Source organism: Mustela erminea, chromosome 1 (assembly GCF_009829155.1).
Source record: "Mustela erminea isolate mMusErm1 chromosome 1, mMusErm1.Pri, whole genome shotgun sequence".
NCBI lineage: Eukaryota > Metazoa > Chordata > Mammalia > Carnivora > Mustelidae > Mustela > Mustela erminea.
This window is the reverse complement of record NC_045614.1, coordinates 180,633,094-180,649,933: the sequence shown is the minus strand read 5'-3', so window position 1 is coordinate 180,649,933 and position 16,840 is coordinate 180,633,094. Positions and strand designations below refer to the sequence as shown.

Sequence of the window (16,840 nt, the reverse complement as noted above, 5' to 3'; positions counted from 1 at the left end):
TTAAGGAGGATGTTTACTGCTGATTTATAGCATTTATCTATTGGCCATTCTTTTTTTTCTTTTTGCCTTTCAACTATGTAATTCTTTTGTTTGATCTGTCTTAATTTTTGATCTGAGATAAATATGGAAGAGTATCAAATGTACTGTCAATATTATTATATATGCAATTTCAGCAGTCCTCCCCTTCCATGGATATAAATATAATCGACTAATTTTGAAGTCTGGCATACAGGAAGGAACTATGAAAAATGAGTAACATGAGTAACAATCATGCTAGCATTGCTAAAGAAAATTAAAGCCCGAAAGGACTTTTGAAGTTATCGAGACCTCCAAGAATTCAGCAAATTACTTAGATGGTAGATTCTTAGTTCTGGAACGCTTTTCAGAAGTAGGCTTTCGACCTAGTCCCACAGTTCTTTTTATGAAAACTAGCATGTCATTACCACCTGAGCACTTGGCCACAGCATAGAAGTTACAGAAAAAAGAAGAGAAAGAAGGAAGTAGAGTTGGGTGGGTGGGGTTGTGGTGGGAGTGGAGGAAGAGTTAGTAGTTGACTGTCTGTTCCTTGCAGTCTTGAGATAGTATCAGAGATCTTCTCTGAGAAGTCTTCTAACAATAAATCCATCTACCATCTGGGGTTGCTGATAAAAGCTCATGATATTTGCATCTCAGAGACTTTGCATTGGTGAATCCTGAGGAGGCATGCACACATTCAGAGTCTAGTTGAACGGAGCCACCATGATAACTCGAGCAGGTGTAAGGAATTCCATCTGTGGGATGTAGAAATGAGAAACTCTTATTTAGAAAGTGAAACAAATGTATATTTCTCAAGTGTTTGTTTAGTCTAACTAAATATTCCCTCATCTCTATTGCCTCCATAAGAAAAAACAGAAGAAAAAGAACAGGGTATGAGTATCATAATTCCTAAGTCAACCAATTCATTTCCTTCATTTGAATAATTACTCTTTGAAAGCTTCTATTTTTTGGGCTTGTTAAAAACATAGTCTTTTTTCTTTCCATTGTGGTGTCTTTTGCATTAGTCATTCCATTTTTTAGAGCATTCACTCCTCTCTGTTTTTTCCCCCCCAAATCATTTTGTGCAACAAAAGACAAATAACAATTCATTCTTTAATGGGAGTTACTTCATCTTAACAGAACTTTAAGTGTAGCAGCTTTTCAAAAATAGCACCACCCCCAGGACTCTAATATTTTGTCTTTTCTTTCAAAGGTTTGGGAAAAGTAGTACAGAAAAAAAATGGCAATAAGGAGAAATCAATTCCACTAGCTACTGTGATGTTTACTTTTTTATGTTAACTTGGCTAGGTTATAGTGACTGGTGATTTAATCAAATACTGACCTAGGTCTCTATGAAGGTATTTTGTAGCTGTGGTTAACATCTACAGTTGACCTTAAGAAAAGGAGATGATCCTCAATAACGTTATTACCTAACCCAATTAATTGAAGTCTTTAAGGGCAAAAACTGAGATTTCACAGACAAAAAGAAATTCCGCCTCAAGTCTGCAACATCAACTTCTGTCTGAGTTTCCAATAGGCTGGCTGCGCTACAGATTTCAGACTTGCTAGACCCCACAGGCACCTGAGCCAATTCCTTTAAAGTCATGCACGTGTGCAGGCTCGCTCACACACGTGTGTGCACATACACCCACTCTATGATTCTATGCATCTCTTTCTGTAGAGAACCTTAACTGATTCAGCTATTAACCATCATTAGTGTCCAAGATTATTGGATAACTGAATAATCTTTACTATTTTTAAAAACAATACCTGGCTACATGTAGTATCTCTAACCAGAACTGGAAGAGAGAAAATGCACAGAAAAAGACACAATATGAAAAAACACGGTAGTCCATGAGATTGTGCCAGAATGTTTTGGATTTCAGGATTTAAAAGAGCTTGAAGTGTATTTTAAAGTAAAATCATAACTAAAATTAGTCAGGTATAAATATAAAACTGAATGTACTAGCAGCATACACTAAACAAAGTGCAAATTGTATTGTATTAGAGAATTCTCTACCATCTGTCCATAAATGGTTTCAAAGTTCACACACTTACACGGATAGTGACATATTCCAGTTGATCAGATAAGTGATTATTACTGGTGTTGTCAATAACCCAAGTAGTATCACAGTCTTAGAAAGCTGCAAATTTTATGGTGGAACAAGACAATAAATAAATGCATGATGACACAGGCTTAAGCCAAAATATTACTGTGAAAAAGGACTTGAACTAAAAATATTAGACCATCAATGTTACCATGATATCCTACACCCCAACCCTACAAATATGTCCCTAGACTGAAGCATTCTCCAAAGCTAGTACTTAGTCCTTTCTCATAAGTCTCAAGTCATCTACATGTTTACTTGATGTCTCATAAGACTCAAGTTATCTACATGTTTACTTGAAATATGTTTGCAGTTTCCTCTCAAATTACACATATTGCCAAAACATTGCCATAGGTCAAATGTAACCCAGAAAATGTTGGATTTTGGGGATACAGAAGATGTCAATGAGAGAAAAATGTATTTATAGAATATATTGTTGTTATTTGAGGGAAGAACCAATCAATACTCTCGCATTTCTACATCTTGCAAAGTATTAGATCAAAATATGACTGAAACTAATAAGAAAATTAGTAAATACTCCCTCTGATGGTAAAAATATTTTTTTACTATTCTGAGTGTATTTGTCTCCCTAGGTGTACTGAGTGATGGACAGAGAGGAGGGAACGTGATGTTAAGAGCACATATGGGTATTATATAAGACTGATGAATCACTGACCTCTACCTCTGATACCAATAATACATTATATGTTAATTAATTGAACTTAAATTTAAAAAATGAAATTAAAAGAAGAGATGTACATATATATAACTAATTTATATATATATTCACATTCTTATTCAGATTGAAACTATATATATATATAAAATGGAATACCACCCAGCCATATAAAAGAATGAAATCTTGTCATTTGCAATGACATGAATGGAGACAGTATAATGCTAAGCGAAATAAGAGAAAGACAAATACAATATAATTTCACTCATATGTGAGTGTAAGAAACAAAGTGAATGAAGAAAAAAGAGACAAACCAAAAAATGGATCGAGAAAAAAAACGATAGAGAACAAACTATTACCAGGAGGGAGCTGGGTCAGGGAATGAGAGAAATAGGGGTTAGGGATTAAAGAAAATATTTATTATGATGAAAAAATAAAATGATAAAAAGGAAGAAAAACCATTTTATATACCAAGTTGGTATCTGGAATAGCAAATTATACCAGCACTGATCTCAGCTTAAGTAAGCAAATGGATGAAAACCTGTGTCTGTGTATATCGCAGCACAGGATCCTGAGAACTTAGGAGATACTGAGTGTGCCTTTTTTTTTTTTTTAAAGATTTTATTTATTCATTTGACAGAGAGAGATCACAAGTAGGCAGAGAGGCAGGCAGAGAGAGAGAGAAGGAAGCAGGCCCCCTGCTGAGCAGAGAGCCCGATGTGGGACTCGATCCCAGGACCCCGAGATCATGACCTGAGCGGAAGGCAGCGGCTTAACCCACTGAGCCACCCAGGCGCCCCTGAGTGTGCCTTTTTAGGTCCCAGGTTCTGGCATTTGGCCATCAGACATTTCCTGGGCATTCACATCCACCAATACTGTAGGCACTCTTGCCCTTAAGCAAATCACAGCCAGCCCTTTCAGTCTTTGAATTAGTCTGTGACCATGTGTCCATCATAATAAGCATCAACAACACCCGAGGAGTTAATGTGTCATCATCTTCCTGCAGATTATCTTCTATCTATATCTATCATCTATTATATATATCTATCTATAGATATCTGTATCTCTATCTCTATTATCTATAGCAGATAATCTTCTATCATAAAAGCAAGCACTTTTCACTAAATTAGGACTCATTTTTCATTCTGCTACATTTTCATTCTGCTACATTTTTCATTCTGCTCTATTCATTCTCTCATCGAGCCCCGCATCAGGCTCCCTGCTCAGTAGGGAGTCTTATTCTCCCTCTCTCTCTCCCCTGCTCATGTACTCGCTCTCTCTCAAATAAATGAATAACATTTTTTAAAAAAATAGATATTCTTTGTTTTGTCAAAGTGGGCTGTGATGTGAATAGAAATTAAGGTGAGAGCTGTTCTGGTACCTTCACTATAAATTCCCATAGGGGCAGCTCTGGTCTGGGATAGAAAAAGCAATAAACAAATTATAGACTTCCAGGGGGCCCACAAGAGCTTGAAACTTCCCCATAACCTGGCTCTAACCCATCAGGTAGATAAAATGCTCACATTCCTATTACTCCTTTTAGTTTAAGCAAAGATTGTGATGCAACCATGCAAAGCCTTAGCCAAGAATTCGTAAGTCACTAGCCTTACTGATCGTTTTCCAGAAAAATACCTTCCATGTAAAAAAAAAAAAAAAAAAAAAAAAAAAAAGCTAGAATAGATATTTATTTACTGAATATGTTTAAAGAATGCCCACAATGGGGACGCCTGGGTGGCTCAGTTGGTTAAGCAGCTGCCTTCGGCTCAGGTCATGATCCCAGCGTCCTGGGATCGAGTCCCACATCGGGCTCCTTGCTCCGCAGGGAGCCTGCTTCTTCCTCTGACTCTGCCTTCCACTCTGTCTGCCTGTGCTTGCTCTCTCGCTTGCTCTCTCTCTGACAAATAAATAAATAAAATCTTTAAAAAAAAAAAAAAAAAAAGAATGCCCACAATGTTTTTAAAGGAATTTGAAGTAAGTTACTGCAAAGCACTTAAAATCTGACAATTAAAAGCAGAGTTTAAAAAAAGAAATATTGAAATATTGGCATTTAGCCAAAGGGAAACAGCGAGTGGTACTGTGGTCTTTAGTCCACGGAAGGCATATTGATGACTGCATCAAGGAGACAGTGAATATCCCACGTATTTAGCACTTTAGTAGCAAAGTCGTGTTAGTGCGGTGCACCATGAAGACATAGACACTAGATGGGGGACAGTTGCCGGAGATTCTAGAAATGCTCAGAAAGTTGGCATGACAAAACTACTACAGTTATGCAAATTTTGTCTCCAATTTCACCCCCAGAGTGAGTCTGCTTTGCCATTTCTCTTCTACATATTCTTCTGCTCTTGGAAGATGGTAGTTAATTATTATTCAAAAGAGTTGGAGGAATGGAGTAAATGAAAGTCAGTTACTGTGAGTTAATATATGGCACCAAACCTTTTGGTTCATTTGTTAATTAAGGAAAAAACAAAACAAAACTGGGGCACCTGGGTGGATCAGTTGGTGGAGCAACTGCCTTCAGCTCTGGTCATGGTCCTGGAGTCCCAGGATGGAGTCCCACATCGGGCTCCAGCTCCACAGGGAGTCTGCTACTCCCTCTGACCTTCTCCCCTCTCATGCTCTCTCTCTCAGTCTCTCTCTCAAATATATAAATAAAATCTTTAAAAAAAGAAAAAAGAAAAAAAAAGACTTTCTGAGGTAGAAGTTAGTCTTCTCTCCTCTTTCTACACACACTCTAGCATTAAATTGCAAAGCTTTTTGCAAACTGACACGAATACTTCCCCCCTGATTATTTTTAAATGTTATTTTAAAAGCAGTTTCAAGTTTCTGTTGATTGTTTAGGTGGTTTCCATGAATACAAATGGTTAGGAAAAGAAAACTGCAGGGAAAGAGAGAGGCTAGTACCACACATGCAGTGATCATTCATCAGCTGACTTGGGAAATCAAGTGGGAAGTTGATTGAAGGTCTGATTGCTATCAGTGTGTGTGCATCAGATAAATTGTCCTCTTACTATTCTGCTCAAGAAAGTTGAGAAATATAAAGACATTTCATAAAAATTGTAAAAAAAAAAGTTGAATAAGAACAATTTTGGTACCTAAAGTTGTAAATTTCTCATTAGAAAGTTTAAAGTTTTACTATCCCCAAAAAGTTGACTAAAGGTCTGAGATAGACAATTTTACTGCATTTAAAAATAAATGTTTAAAAAATAAAATTCAATTTAGGTGAAATACTTCTATGCATCTTGAATAGTGCTCAACCTTATTTAATTTTCTAGGTCCTTAACGTTCATCTGGCTCTCCATGTAGATTGCTTTTATTCATGATACTGACATTTGCCTCAAGTCCACCAGCAGGTGGCACTACCACACACCTAGAGCCTAGAAAACAAAAGGAATTGTGAAGATTTATCTGAGAATGTTCTCATCAGGAAAATAGAAACAAGTTTAATATTTCTTAGAAACAAGTCTAATATTATTTTTAAATAATATCTGTAATAAAAAGTCAAAGCTTGACTTCTGAGTACTTTAATGAATTATACAGAGATGATCAAATATATCTATATCTATCTATCTATCTACCTATCTATCTATATATATATATCTCCATACACACAAATACACAGAGAGGGGGAGAGAAAGAGAGAGGGAGAAGCACACAGAATACACACTGAATGTGTTTCTAGGACAAATAGAAAGAGGGCAGATAGTTTTTCAAATTCTTGCCTGGTACCTGGAAAACCCTTAAAGTGGCATTTCTTAAGAAAGGGATTTGCAAATATACTGAATTTATTGACTAATAAAAAATTATACTCCATGGTAAAACTCCTTGGAATAAACTCTGCATCATGGGTAAGTGATAATTATTTGTTTCAGTTCTCAAGAAAAAAATGTAACATTTATTTTATTATTTTATCTAAATAATCTTACCACTGAAACCACAGATACATGAGGAAACAAAATAATGTTTATAAAACAAAGAAAAGTTATGCTGTAATATAAAGTATCTTCAAAATTTGCAATATCAAAGCCTACATTAAACTTGTTAGCATAAAATTTGTTATCAAAAAGTACGTGAAAAAAAAAAAATAGGGGCACCTGGGTGGCTCAGTCAGTTGAGTGTCTGACTCTTGATTTTGGCTCAAGTCAAGATCTTGGGGTTGTGAGATCAAAGCCTACAACAGGCTCGGTGCTCAGTGAGGAGTCTGCTTGGGAAACCCTTTCTCCCTCTCCCTCTCCTGTCGCTCCCCCACAACTCCCTCTCTCCCTCTCTCTCTCAAATAAATAAATATTTTTTTTTAAAAATGTGAAAAAATAAACTCTACTGAGTGAATATTTGTTTATTTATTCGGTATCCCTCAGTGTAAATGAAATACATGCTTTTTAGTTAATATATCCTGGTCAACACTCTAGAACAACACATTAGAAAAGCCTTCTAGATCTGGGCGGCCAAATCTGGCTCATCACCTGTTTTGGTAAATACATTTTATTAGAACATAGCTATGCTCATTTATGTGTCGTCTACGCGTGTTTCACACTAGAACAGCTTCACATTCATACTGTACCCCTTTACTCTGCTTTATATTTTCAGAATGCTCATTTTCCTCAATATATTTGTATATTTTCTGACTCCCTTCATTAGAATGTAAGATGCTCAGGGTCAGAACTTTGTGGCACTGTAGTATTCCTGGCTCCTAGAAGATTTCCTAGCACCTTGCTACTCAAGAGTATAACCTATGGACGAAGCAGAATGGGCATCACCTGTGAGATTATTAAAAATGCAGAATTCTCCCCTCTTACGAAGATGGCGCCGAAAGCTAAGAAGGAAGCCCCTGCCCCTCCCAAAGCCGAAGCCAAAGCAAAGGCTTTGAAAGCCAAGAAAGCGGTGCTGAAAGGCGTCCACAGTCACAAAAAAAAGAAGATCCGCACATCACCTACGTTCCGACGACCCAAGACTCTGCGTCTCTGAAGGCAGCCCAAATACCCTCGAAAGAGCGCCCCCAGGAGAAACAAGCTTGACTACTATGCCATCATCAAGTTCCCCCTGACTACTGAGTCAGCCATGAAGAAAATAGAAGACAACAACACACTTGTGTTCATTGTGGATGTCAAGGCCAACAAGCACCAGATCAAACAGGCTGTGAAGAAGCTCTATGACATTGATGTAGCCAAGGTCAACACCTTAATCAGGCCTGATGGAGAGAAGAAGGCATACGTTCGGGTGGCTCCTGACTATGATGCTTTGGATGTTGCCAACAAAATTGGGATCATCTAAACTGAGTCCAGCTGGCTAAATCTAAATACAGTTTTTTCATGATAAAAAAAAAAAATGCAGAATTCTAGAACTACTGCATTAGTAGCCAAACAAGATCCAAGTGATTTGTATACACATTAAAGTCTGTGAAGCACTGGTTTACCACTTTCTTAGATGCTCAGTAAATATTGGATGACAGCATAAAGTTAGAATAGATGGAAGATCATAATTAGCACAACATATAGACGGAGGTAGGGAGAGAAGTCAAGGGTGGTAATGGAGTTTCTGGATTAGGCAAAGGGGAAGTGGCTGGAGCCACTCAAGGAGACGGGAAATACCAGGGATAGGCAAGTGTATGGGTTGAAAGATAAAAATTTAATTTGCGTATTTTGAATTTCAGTCTCTTATGAACAGCCAGTAGGTAATTGAATATAGAATCCTGAAGTTCAAAAGGAAGATTAAAATTAGATCTATAGATTTTCGTGCAGATACAGACTGGAATAATTCAGAGACACACTTTGTTTGTATCCCAATTCTCTCCTGGCCATTTGAAGACAAACTAGAATGCTCACAAAAGCATCACTACTTAAATATGGAACTAACACCGAAAGTGCTTTCAGCTCTAATTCCCAAGGACTTAACTTTGTGCAGATTAAACTCACCTCATGCTCTGGAAAGAGAAGAAACTTCTTGCTTCTAATGATCCAACATGTTCAGTCATTTTAATCTGCTGTTCATATTATTAGTCAATACTGACTGATACTAAACAAACGTTGTGGTCATAGTTAACTGTTGAATGCTAAGGTTTAGAGAGACCAATCTGTACAAGGTTGTCATTCGGAAGCTCATGCCTTAGCTATGTATACATTAGTCTCATGGCAGGTAATCAGAATAAATATTTAGGGGACAATTCTTTCAGCATCAGTGAAGCATTTAACTTAATTGATTACACTCAACTTTTACAGATAATGAGGAGCCTTGTTTGTAAATTGTTCAGATGACTGTTCTCAATGGATGATGATATAATTAAACAATAATTTTTGTTTCAAATGAACACTGTACACAAACAGTGGGCTGTTTCCACTTGCCTGTTAATAAAAATAATTTAGAAATATTACAGAATATCATTATCCAGTAGCAGCAGTTGTAAAAGAACGTTAATGGTTGTGTGGTCAGTTCTTATTTTCATTTTTACTATTAAATCAGCAACTTCTTTTAAAAAAAAAAATGCCAGCCATAATGAAGACAAACTAGTATGTTTATTGCTTTCTTGTGAGTAATGTAAGGTGTTCAATTTGCTAGTGGGCATCAAACACAGTGCACATATATATATATATATTATAAATTATAAATTTGTATAATAATTTTTATATATAGTTCTATTCCAGTATTCCACTTCTGGGAATCTTTCCCCAAGAAACATTTCAAAATAGGAGAAAATAGTCATTACTGAATAATAGCATGTTGGCTAATTGATTCGTGAGTCCTTCCCCCCTTTTTTTGGTTATTTTGTCATTATGAATTAATAAGCAAAAGATTTTTTTTTTTTTTTAACCTGTCTCTTCACTCTCAGAAAAAGTACAGACAGGTTTTGAAATATTTGTTCTGGGTTTCCTTGTGTAAGAAAGACCAAACTGAATAAAGGGAAATAACCCAGTTTTGGGGAGAAAATGAGCAACATGATGCTACTGAAGTTGGAGATTCAGTTGACAAGCTCCAGGGACATGGACACACGAGACTTCAAAGACACAAAGAGAGGGTTAGGAATCAGTGACGTGTGCCTGTGTTATAGCGGGGGAGGAGAAGACCAAGTTCAACACGGAATGACTGGGAGACACAGAGAGACTACATACCCCTCGTCGGGATCCCTGAGACCTCGGGCTCTGCTGCTCTGAGGCCCAGAGCCCATCACCCTCAGCTTTCTGGATTGTTTATTTCCAAAGTTCTTAAAAAATCCCAAGGAAGTCTGAAAGTTCTCTGTGCCCCTTAAAAATGTGGCTAGACTTCTGGCAGTATCTTTAGCATCTGAGACCTCTTTTGCACAAAGAGAAGCTATCATAGCCTTGCTTAAGATTTAAGATCTTGATTTTATAAATCTTTTAAACATTTCATCAAATTATCCTCTTCAACTGAAACCACATGACTAAGTTATCAGGTTCTCTTAAGTTTTGGAACTTCTAAAGGTACACAAAGTGCATATAAATGATCACAGTAAGAGCTATTATAAGATCTATGTCTAACTATACACATATGTCTGTATGTAACCAGGCTACAGAAATATTATAATTACATACTTAGCTTGGCTTCCTTTAAAAGCAGAGCCTGAGACAAAGGCTTGCAGGCAGGTAATTTATCTGGAGAGGGTGCCAGGGAGCAAGAGTGGGGAACAAGCCAAGTGGAATAAGGAAGGTAGAGGGCCGGTCAAGGATGCCTTATGGAGTTGGTCATCACTCTTGGCACCACCTAGTACTACATTCCAGAGGATATTCTTAATTACCTTATGAATGCATGTCCGGACTATTTGCCCAGGACACAAAAGCACTTCCATCCTCATTGGTCAAGAATGGCTTCACCGGTGTTAACTCCTTCGCACCTTCAGAACGTGTGTTGGTGGGTGCCAAGTAGATTCTCTTGAGGACTTGGACACTAGTTTTTCAACTCTTGTGTGGACCAATCATCATGGCTATGTTTATAGGAACAGATGGAGCCAAAAAGTTCAGAAATCATCTCTTAACATTGCTTATTTGCCTTGGTCAGTTTTGGCTGGATTGATATAGTGCCATCAATTTGTTTTTATTTTTCTTGGTTACATCATTTTACTTTCCTTATTGTGCCTCTCACTTGCTACTGCTGTCCCACGGAAATAGCACTTTCCTCTGCAGTTTAGAAGTTCTCTTTTCCTGGGTGGCTGGGTGGCTCAGTCAGTTAAACCTCTGCCTTTGGCTCAGGTCATGATCTCAGGGTCCTGGGATTGAGCCCCACATCAGGTTCTCTGCTTAGCGGGGATCCTGCTTCCTCTTCTCTCCCTGCCTGCCTCTCTGCCTACTTGTGATCTCTCTTTGTCAAATAAATAAATAAAATCTTAAAAAAAAAAAAAAGGAAAGAAAAAACAAAAGAAGTTCTCTTTTCCATCCTCAAGTGACATTGGGCTAGAGGGTTAGGAAGATCTTCCCCTGGTTCCTCATCCTGGCTATAAGATTATTCACTGCCCCCTCCTCTCAAAACCTCCTCTGCTTTAAATGTCCTATCATTTAACTACATCATCTACAGTCCCTTTTCATTGCTGTCATCCACAGCATCTAGATTCATTGCACTCTCTATGATGTTATTCCTGACATAATTCTTGTTGATTTCAATATCCATTTGATGAATAATTCCAGGATACTGGTTACTCAGTTCCTTGATTCCTCCCCCACCCTACCTCCAATGCTAGTGGGCATTTAACAGACTGTCATTACTAATAATGGTGACATTTCCTTTTATCTCTATGGAAATATCCAGCTTCCCATACATCACCGACTGTGTTTCTGATAACTCGACTTTAATATTATTTATGTCCCTCAAGGACCTATAATCCATCAATAACCCTACTTCTTATTGCTGCTCTCTTGTGTCCTCTTTCTCCTCCTTAGCCAAATGAACTTTTTTATCATGCATTCTGATATTCTCTGGAACACTTCTTCAACTATCTTGACCTTCTCTCTTAGTGGGATGAAATCACACAGATAAAGCCATTTTGGCTGTTTCGTGCATCTTCCCACAGAGAGGGAAACCAAAAGGCCAGGCTAAGTGCTACTTCATACTCATGATTACTGGCCTCAAGTGGGCTCTCAGGGCTGTGCAGGAATCAGGTATTTCCCCAATCTATTTACTTTCTCACTCTGTTTCACATTGATTTTATGTCGTTTTCTCATTCTTCAAACTTCTATCATATCCATTCTCATCCTCATTCCCTGACAACCACCTGGCATCTTATTTCACTGAGAAAACATAAAATAATCAAAAAGTTTCTAAAGCTCCCACTACCTCTTCTCCCACTTCCCTGTGTTTTTATCCACATACTCTACCTCATCTCTAATTTGAATGAATGAAACCTCCTTTTGCATTCTAAAATCTTTAAACTTCTCAAGGACATCTTGCCAAGAGCATATCCAGGGTTTTGCGGGGCCAGAGCTTACAAATTTGAAGAGCCCTCTTTCAGAAAAGAGTTAAAAAAAAAAAAAAGAGAGTACAAAATAATATAAAATTAGTACAAATGTGGAATTGATTTAAAACAATAAATCACTATAAATTTCAAGTTTAAGAAATTTGGAAAAAGCGATATATTTTGTATTTATTATTGAAAGTTTAGAAGTTTGTTTCAACTTGAATATTGGTGATGTCATGTACATTTAAGGATTATTGTAAATACATACAAAATGTTTCAAAAATACTTCCTTACCGGAGATTTAACCTATCATCAAACAAACATGCTCTTATAGATCCCATGAATAAAAAGTCTTGGCACTTCTTTGCCCTTCAACTACTGTCCCATTCTTCTTTTCTTTCCTGTAAAACTGTTTGAGCTCACTCTGGCTCCTCCTCTTCCATTCTTTTCAAATTCACCATAAGCGGCCATAATCTCCACTGACATTCCTGTCAGTTCACATTGACTTGAACTCAAAATCCTACCTTCTCCCTCTCCTGTCTGCAACCCCTAAAAACTTTATCTCAGTTAATGTAAATTTCCTATGTCCCATTACTGAGGTCAGAAATTCTAGAGTTTTCTCTGATTCTTCTTTGTTCTTATGCAATTATGACAGAATCCCTTGGGCTCTCCTTGCTAGTACTTCCATTGCTACCATCTTCGTCTAAATCACCATCTTCTCTCATGCAGATCAACATCCTCCTGGTTGTCCCTTCCTCATTCATACAGCTGTTAGGGTGTGACTCTTAGCTGGAAAGCCAGTTTCATCCACTGTTTATAATACTTTGGTAGCTTTTAATTCCACTCAGTATAAAAGGCAAAATCCTTATATGACTCAAAAAGTTCTGTGCAGGCTGGACAAGACCTCCCTGTCCTCATTTCCTCTGCTCATTCAGGCTTCCTTGCCAGTCCTTGAACATCCAAGGCAGGCTCCCCAGTGTCCAGTTCCTTCCAGGGTCCAGCTCCCAATAGCCATGCTGCTGAAACAATGCCCTCCCCTTTTGAATTTACTCAAATTTCATTTTCTGTTCTGCCTCTCATCATTCTATTTATTTATTTTTAAATATTTTATTTATTTGAGAGAGAGAGAGCATGAGACAAAGCATGAGAGAGAGAGTGAGACAGAGCATGAGAGAGAGAGAGTACATGTGAGCACAAGCAGGGTGAGAGGAAGAGGGAGAAGCAGACTCCCCACCAGGCAGGGAGCCTAATGAGGGACTCCATTCCAGGACTCCAAGATTATGACCTGAGCCAAAGGCAGAGGCTTAACTGACCAAGCCACCCAGGGTCCTGTTAAATTGCACTCTCTTCAAATTTTTATTGCCTTTTTCTGCTTTATTTTTCCTCATAAAACATTTCTGTGGAGGCCGAGAAAAATTAAGGCCCTCCCACCTCAGGTTTAGCCTTAGCATAAGTACAGCCATCTTAGCTTCGGCAGCCATCTCAGGCCCCTGTGACCAAGGGCTGAACTTTCCCCTACTTTACTTTAGTTCCAGGAACCCCCACCCTGCTTTAGTTCCAAGAAAGTACCCCACCCTGCAACATCCCGGCAACAGCTAATCAGCTTACTGCAGAAAAGTCTGAAACTTCTCCTCCCCACCCCAAGCCTGTTGTAATGACCCATAAAAAACCCCTGCCTTAACTAGCCTCAGGGTCCAAGTCCCTACTCTGCTGAGCCCAAGCTTAAGCTTGTCAAATAATCCCTCATGTGATTCCATCAGTGCTTGGCTCCTTGGCGGTCTCCCGGACATGAAAACTCAGGCATAACAATTTCCTTCTACTAATATAGAATAGAACAGTTACTTTAGTTATAGTCTGTCACCCTTTGGCCCCATCCCCAATCTCCAAGAACAGAAGCTCCAAGAGGGCAGAGATTTGTTCTCTAGCCCTACTAATAGAACACAGAATGTTGCCCAGCACATAGTAGGCACTCAGGAAAAAAAAATTGAGTAAATGAAAAAATGAGCAAATGCTGAACTTTCTCTTTCCCTTATGTTTCTGTGTCTCTCTCATATATACATATAACATATAATTGGGATATTCTTTAGTATAATTGGGATATTCTTTCTCATCTTTTAATTGTCATGTTTAGTTCATTTAGACTTTTGTCATAGATGTTATTTCAATCATATTAGTGGTTTGGGAAATGTTATGTCTTTTTTTTCAAAGATTTTATTTATTTATTTTCCAGAGATAGAAGAGTAAGAGTGAGAGAGTGAGAGAGAGAGAGAGTGTGAGCGCACAAGCAGGGGGAGTGGCTGCACAAGGAGCCTGCTGCACAACTTGATCCCAGAACCCTGGGATCATCAGCCAGGCCAAAGGCTGATGCTTAACTGACTGAGCCACCCAGGCATCCTGAGAAATGCTATTTCTATGCATCACATACTTCACTCCTTTTTTTGTTTCCTATTCAATTGCTGAATTTTCCTTATTTCCTGTTTTCCTCTCTGCTGATTTGGAAATTATATGTCAGCCTTAGAATTATAGACATTCTATTCATAGATTAATTTGGTAGTCTAAGCAACAGATTGATTTTTTTTTTAATAGCCAAAGAAAGTAGCTTCGAGGTCCTTCATTTACCATTTTCTCCCTGACAATCTGTAAAGGCAGAGATACAAAAACTGAAATTTTTAAGTGCAACTTTTAAAACTAAACAAAACTTTATCCTCAAGCATGTCTTGGCATAAATGGGAACTTGGAATGTGAAGCTCCCTAATTATATAGTTAGAGAACACTATTTAATCACTTTATTATTACCTTATCACTATATATTTACCTTAGGACAATCTGACTGCACAGTAGATTCACTTCAGAAACTTTTAAACAAACATGGGTGCCTGGGCTCCATTTCAAATAAACTAAATCATAAAATGTTGGGGGCAAAGATCTCAGGAAGTGCCTCATGCCATTCAAATGTGTAGTCAAAACTGAGTATCACTACTTTAGATCACTGACGTGCCTGAAAGGGCAACACATATTTTATATCCCAAATATCTCCATATTATTCTCAATCTCCATCTTACATTTATACCAAAATATAATTTCATAGCCTTCAGGTTTTTACAAAGAATCCATTCATGCTATTGAAATTCTTACTCATTAGAAATTATTTTGGATTAATAAATGTTTTATATTAAACACAGATATAATCTATAAAAGTATAAATAGTAGTGTGTGGACATGTGTTTAAGCACTGATCTTCTGGGAGAAAAAAAAGCCTAATTCATAGCATTTGTCAATTTCCCTGGTGAAAATATTCCCACCATGGTCAAGCTACCAACTTGCTGTCATTAAAAATGGAATTTGGAAAAGACATGTTCAGTTAGCTTTCATGGGCCTGAGGGCCTGCTCCCAAACCCACTAAATACTAAGGCTATCAATCATCCATTATAGAATTATAGATCTACTACCTCATTTTATAAATAAAGAATTCAAGATGAAGAGGGTTTGAGTGCCTTGTTTTTTTTTGTTTGTTTTTGTTTTTTATTTTTTATTTTTATTTTATTTTATTTTTTTTTATTTCCAGCATAACAGTATTCATTATTTTTGCACCACACCCCGTGCTCCATGCAATCCGTGCCCTCTATAATACCCACCACCTGGTACCCCAACCTCCCACCCCCCGTCCCTTCAAAACCCTCAGATTGTTTTTCAGAGTCCATAGTCTCTCATGGTTCACCTCCCCTTCCAATTTCCCCCAACTCCCTTCTCCACTCTAAGTCCCCATGTCCTCCATGCTATTTGTTATGCTCCACAAATAAGTGAAACCATATGATAATTGACTCTCTCTGCTTGACTTATTTCACTCAGCATAATCTCTTCCAGTCCCGTCCATGTTGCTACAAAAGTTGGGTATTCATCCTTTCTGATGGAGGCATAATACTCTATCCCCAGGGGTACAGGTCTGTGAATCACCAGGTTTACACACTTCACAGCACTCACCACAGCACATACCCTCCCCAATGTCCATAATCCCACCCCCTTCTCCCAAACCCCCTCCCCCCAGCAACCCTCAGTTTGTTTTGTGAGATTAAAAGTCACTTATGGTTTGTCTCCCTCCCAATCCCATCTTGTTTCATTTATTCTTCTCCTACCCACTTAAGCCCCCATGTTGCATCACCGCTTCCTCATATCAGGGAGATCATATGATAGTTGTCTTTCTCTGCTTGACTTATTTTGCTAAGCATGATACGCTCTAGTTCCATCCATGTTGTCGCAAATGGCAAGATTATATTTCTTTTGATGGCTGCATAGTATTCCATTGTGTATATATACCACATCTTCTTGATCCATTCATCTGTTGATGGGCATCTAGGTTCTTTCCGTAGTTTGGCTATTGTGGACATTGCTGCTATAAACATTCGGGTGCATGTGCCCCTTTGGATCACTACGTTTGTATCCTTAGGGTAAATACCCAATAGTGCAATTGCTGGGTCATAGGGCAGTTCTATTTTCAACATTTTGAGGAACCTCCATGCTGTTTTCCAGAGTGGCTGCACCAGCTTGCATTCCCACCAACAGTGTAGGAGGGTTCCCCTTTCTCCGCATCCTCGCCAGCATCTGTCATTTCCTGACTTGTTGATTTTAGCCATTCTGACTGGTGTGAGG

The 16,840-nt window shown here is 38.1% G+C and overlaps 1 protein-coding gene and 1 pseudogene across 5 annotated transcripts in view; one reads left to right on the top strand and one right to left on the bottom strand.

Annotated features, from left to right (window-relative positions):
* The window catches only part of POU1F1 (POU class 1 homeobox 1), a 42,058-nt gene extending 31,327 nt beyond the window's left edge, over positions 1–10,731 (bottom strand). For 4 of the 5 annotated variants that reach the window (XR_004287740.1, XR_004287742.1, XM_032352051.1 and 1 more), the window contains exons 1-2: positions 10,544–10,731; positions 556–770 (exon numbers count right to left, since the gene is read on the bottom strand). The gene's annotated coding sequence lies outside the window, so the exon portion shown is untranslated. Of the gene's footprint in view, positions 1–555; positions 771–2,073; positions 2,160–10,543 lie in introns of all 5 variants that reach the window. The other variant, XM_032352054.1, reaches the window with a different exon arrangement.
* LOC116595564 lies at positions 7,591–8,067 on the top strand (annotated as a pseudogene).
* Positions 10,732–16,840: the final 6,109 nt, after the last annotated feature.